General features: G+C 45.6%; 1 long non-coding RNA gene across 1 annotated transcript in view; it reads left to right on the top strand.

The window, feature by feature from the left end:
• The window catches only part of LOC122559931, a 14,488-nt gene continuing 8,875 nt past the window's right edge, over positions 1 to 5,613 (top strand). The window contains exons 1-2 of the long non-coding RNA XR_006314606.1: positions 1 to 106; positions 724 to 868. This is a non-coding gene — a long non-coding RNA (uncharacterized LOC122559931). The remainder of the gene's footprint in view (positions 107 to 723; positions 869 to 5,613) is intronic.

The following is a 5,613-nucleotide window of genomic DNA, read 5'->3' as shown; positions in this document are numbered from 1 at the left end:
ACTTCACACAGTCAGGAAGGAGAGATCCTGTCTGGGGTGAGACACAGTCTGGGTAAATATATCGTTCGTGGAATATTGATGGCAACGTGGAAATTCGGCGCAGAGGGTAAAAGTTGCTTTTGCTTGATCCTTTTTAACTCATAGTTCGTAAGTTTTTTTTTGTTTAAACCAGGATAAATCAAAGCTCAGGATCAGGGGTCCAAGAAAGAAGAGTGACATCGCAGGTAAACCAGAAGTTCATTGGTTGGTGACGCTACTAATTTCACTGTCAATTATTGGTTACTTTCAGGCTGAAGGTATACAGGGCAACTTCCATTTTCTGAACGACACGGGCAGGGAGTATTTTGTTCAGATAGTCGAATGTTTGGATAACACTGTTTATCCAAGCATCGGGACCTTGCGATCTTGATCGGATAATCCGAAATTCGGATAATCAATATTTGGATAACTGAGGTTGTCCTGTAAATAGGGAAAACTTTTACAGACTGCAAACTAAAACATCAATATCAATTTTTTAAAAAATCAAATTAAGAACTAAGTCATTAAAATAGTGCTGCCAGACCAGATTTTGTGTTGTTCTTGTCCTAATAATACATTCCTTTATTTTGGGAAGATTTATTTAGCCATGACCAACTGGGTTTTAATCAGACAAACCAAAGCCCATATCATCATCTGATTACTCAGACTCTTCCTTCTTCACCTCCTTCATTTTCTCTTTGACAGCAGCTGGAACAACTTCAAGCACAAGGGCCACAAAAGCTGACAGATCAGCCAGGGAAGCCTTCACCTATTGAGCTAATGGGGAAAAGTAATCTGTCTCCACAGCAACAACCAGCCCCCTTGACTGACAATGGAGAGTGAGACAGAGGTAATAGTTGGATAACCAATCAGCAGGGACACACTGGCCATGGCGCAAACTGCATTAAGGAAACATTTCTGCAGCTTTTCTTGAATTTAATTAAATTGAATTGAATTTATTGTCACGTGTACCGAGGCACAGTGAAAAGCTTTGTCTTGCGAGGATTACAGACAGATCACAGAGTTAAATAGCAGAGATAGTAAATAATAGGGAAACAGCAGCAAAAACAAAAACTCAGGTACAGGTTAATGTTAAGTGTTTGTGAGTTCATTTATTATTCTAACAACAGTTGGGTAGAAACTGTTTTGAAACCGGCTGGTGTGTGTGTTCAGGCTTCTGTACCTTCTCCCCGATGGTAGAGGTTGTAGAAAAACATTGCCAGGATGGGGTGGATCTTTGAGAATGCTGGGGGCCTTTCCTTGACAGTGGGCCTGGTAGATGGATTCTATAGATGGGAGTTTGGCCTTTGTGATTGTCGGCCGATTTCCCCACTCTTTGTAACCGTCTCCGATCTTGAATGGTACAGCTGCCATACCAGGTAGTGATACATCCAGACAGAATGCTCTCGATGGTATTTGCCATCATGCCAAATTTCCTCAGCTGCCTGAGGAAGAAGAGACATTGTTGGGCCTTTGTAACCAGTGCATCCACATGAAGAGTCCAAGAAAGCTTGATGTGGATGACCACTCCCAGGAGCTTGACACTCTCCACTCATTCCACATCTGTGCTGTTAATGTGTAGGGGGGCATGAGTAACATCCCACTGAAAGTCAATAATAAGTTCTTTGGTTTTGCTGGCATTGAGAGCTAGGTTGTTCTCAGTGCACCATTTTTCCAGGTCTTCCACCTCCTGTCTATAGTCTGTTTCATCGCCGTCAGAGATTCGACCGACTGTGGTGGTGACATCAGCAATTTTGTAAGTGGCATTAGTCTGGTATTTGGCAACTCAATCAAGGGTATACAGTGAGTACAGTAGGGGGCTGCGTACATACCCCTGGGGGAGCTCCAATGTTGAGTATTAGTGAGGATGAAATATTGTCCCCAATCTTCACTGATTGTGGCCTGTGGGTCAGGAAACTGAGGATCCAGGTGCAGAGAGTGGGGCTTAGTCCGAGATCACTAAGTTTAGTAATCAGTCTCGCGGGGATAATAGTGTTGAAAGCTGAACTGTAGTCAATGAGTAGGATTCTTACGTAGCTGTTCTTGGTGTCAAGATGTTCTGGGGAGGAGGCCTCTTGGAACAGGCCGGGACAGTGGCCTGCTGCAGGGAGAGGTTGAAGAGTCCGAGAAGACATCTGCCAGTTGATCTGCACATGCTCTGAGTGCACGGCCTGGTACTCCGTCTGGTCCCATCGCTTTCCTTGGATTCACACAACGGAAAACTGACCTGACTCTGATGCAGTGACTGTTGGGATGGGTTCATCAGGACCTGTCAGAGTAGGTGTTACCTCTCCACCGAAATTCTGCTCAAAGTGAGCATAGAAGGCATTGAGACGATCTGGGAGGGATGTGTCATCATCTGCTGTCTTGCACTGTCTCTGTTTAGAACCTGTGATGTCATTCAGTCCTTGCCACAGTTGCTGGGTCTAGTTTGGATCAGTATTGGTCCTTGGCTGTCTTAATGGCTCTGTGAAGGCCATACTTGGATTCCTCATATCTGAGTGGGTCTCCTGGTCTGAAGGCCTCACGCCTGGTTTTTAGCAGGTTCTGTATGTCCTGATTCCTCCAGGGTTTCCTGTTGGGGAACACCTAGATTGACTTCCTCGGTGTGCAGCCCTCCACACACTTACTGATCACGTCTGTGACGGTGATGGCCCAATCAGCCGATTCCAGACAGCCCCGGAGTTGATCCTCTGCCTCCTCCGACCAGCACTGGACCTGTATCTGTGAGGGGGGGTCTCCTGCTTGACCTTTGGCCTGTAAGCCGGGAGAAGAAACATGGCATTCTACAGCAATATCCAGGACCTGAGGCTTGTACACAATGCCACTGTGATAAAGGTGAATGATTGCTAACCCATGGAAGAAGGGAGAGATATTTATGTTGTTCAGCAGGCAGCTTCACTGACTCCTGCCTTGTCAGTGACATGACTGGTATCTCGGGAGATCTTCATGGTGATGCCCAAATCCTGGAAGAAGGTGGTCTTCTCAGGGCCTCAAGCCTTTGCCTTGGTACAGTGAGCCCTGTGAGGAGCAATCACACCGACACATGCAGCAACTGGCACCTTGGTCAGGTTATGGTCTTCACACAAATCCACCCTGGTGAATCCAAAACCAGCGTTTCCGGGGAGATGTGGCAGAGGGGTTGCCAGAGCAGGATTACTTTGCAGGTGGCCTCAGATGGCTTTGTGCATCCTGGTCTTTCTGCCCATCAGCACAGCAACCTTAACACACTGGACAGCAGTGAAATGAGGGGTGAATAGGTTATTTTATTTTAGATTAGGAATAATTCTCAGCACAACATCGTGGGCCTCAGGGCCTGTTCTGTGCTGTACTTTACTATGTTCTATGTTCTATGATATCCAGAAATGTTGCATCTGTTTGGGTCCAACATCATCTGCACCAACAATGAAACATTTTTGATGCTGAACCAACATTTGAATAATTTTCTAAAAATACTTGGACTTCTACATAGCTCTGTCACCCCTGAACAAGGGAATAATATTTGCTACTCTTCAATCATCTGGCACTACTCCAATGGATAGTGAGGACGCAAAGATCATCGCCAAAGGCGCAGTAACTCTTCTCTCATTTCCTTTAGTAACCGGGGATATATCCCAGGGGATTTATCTATCCTTTCGTTTTTCAAAATTTTCAGCGCATCCTCCTCCCTAACATCAACCTGTTCTAGCATATCAGCCTGTTTCACACAGCCCTCAAAAACATCAATGTTCCTCTCAGTAGTGAATACTGAATCAAAGTATTCATTAAGGATGTCCCCTACCTCCTCTGATTTCACGTGCAAGTTCCCTCCACTATCCCTGATCAGCACTCCCCTCACTCTGACCATCCTGTTGTTCCTCTCGTAAGTGTAGAATGCCTTAGGACTTCCCTTAATCCTATCTGCTAAAGCTTTTTCATGTCCCCTTCTAGCTCTCTTAAGTCCATTCTTCAGTTCCTTCCTGGCTACCTGTTAACCCTCTAAAGCCCTGTTTGATCCTTGCTTCCTCAACCTTAAGTAAGCTTCCTTCTTCCTCTTGACTAGATGTTCCACATCCCATGTCACCAAGGTTCTTTCAACCTACCATCCCTTCCTTGTCTCAGTGGCAAACCTGTCCAACACAATCAACAAGTGCTCCCTAAACAACCTCCACAATCTGTTGTGCATTTCCCTGAGACCATCTGTTCCCAATCTAGGTCCCATTTCCTGCCTAATAGCATTGTAATTCCCCCTCCCCCAATTAAATATTTTCCCATATTGTCTGCTCCCAACCTTCTCCATGAGTATAGTAAAGGTCAGGGAGTTGTGATCACTATCACCGAAATACTCTCCAACCAAGAGATCTGACACCTGACCTGGTTCATTGCCAAGCACCAAATCCAATATGGCCTCCCCTCTAGTCAGCCTATCTACATATTGAGTCAAGAGCCCTTCCTGGACACACCTGACAAAGCTGATCCATCCAAGTTATGTGAACTAAGGAGGTTCCAATCATAATGAGGGAAGCTAAAGTTACCCATGACAACAACCCTGTTACTTCTGCACATTTCCAAAATCTGCCTCCTGATCTGCTCCTCCGTGTCTCTGTTCCTTTCCTATTTCTGACATCCACCCATACTGACTCACGAGACAAACCCTCTTCCACCTCTTTTACTTTCCCACATTCCTTCTGAAACATCTAAACCCTGGAATCTTTAACAACCATTCCTGCGCCTGTGATATCCAAGTCTCCATAATGGCCACAACATCACAGCTCCAAGTATTGATCCATGCTCCAAGTTCATCACCCTTATTCCTGATACTTCTTGCAATAAAATTGACACACTTCAACACTGACTGCACCTTTGTCCTATCAAGTGTCTATCCCTCCTCACAGACTCTCTGCACACTGTGTCTTGCTGTTCATTTCCTACTCCATCATCTGATCCGTAGCTCCGGTTCCCACCCTCCTGCCAATCTAGTTTAAACCCTCCCAAAGAGCTCAAGCAAACCTCCCACCCAGGATGTTGGTGCCCCTACCGTTCAGGTGCAACCCATCCTTCCTGTACAGGTCCCCTCTTCCCGAGAAGGTATCCCAATGATCCACATGTCTGAAGCCCTCCTTGCCTACAGTCATCATGGCTTTGTGAGGGGCAGGTCATGTCTCACAAACCTTATTGAATTGTTTGAGGATGTGACAAAACAGGGTACTAAGGGATAGGGTCTATTTATATTTAGAAAAGAATGAGCTTATCAGTGATAGGAACATGGTTTTGTGCAGGGGAGATCGTGCCTTACCAACTTAATAGAGTTCTTCGAGGAAGTGACCAAGTTGATAGATGAAGGAAGGGCTGTAGATGTCATACACATGGACTTTAGTAAGACGTTTGATAAGGTTCCCCATTGTAGACTAATGGAGAAAGTGAAGTCACATGGTGTGCAGGGTGTTCTAGCAGGTGGATAAAGAACTGGTTGAGCAACAGGAGACAGAGAGTAGTAGTTGAAGGGAGTTGCACGAAATGGAGAAAGGTGACCAGTGATGTTCCACAGGGGCCAGTGCTGGGGCCTCTGTTGTTTGTGATATACATAAATGATCTGAAAGAGGGCACTGTTGGTAT

The sequence above is a fragment of the Chiloscyllium plagiosum genome, chromosome 20, assembly GCF_004010195.1.
Source record: "Chiloscyllium plagiosum isolate BGI_BamShark_2017 chromosome 20, ASM401019v2, whole genome shotgun sequence".
Lineage (NCBI taxonomy): Eukaryota > Metazoa > Chordata > Chondrichthyes > Orectolobiformes > Hemiscylliidae > Chiloscyllium > Chiloscyllium plagiosum.
Note: the sequence above shows the minus strand (reverse complement) of the source record. Positions and strands in the feature narration are given on the sequence as shown.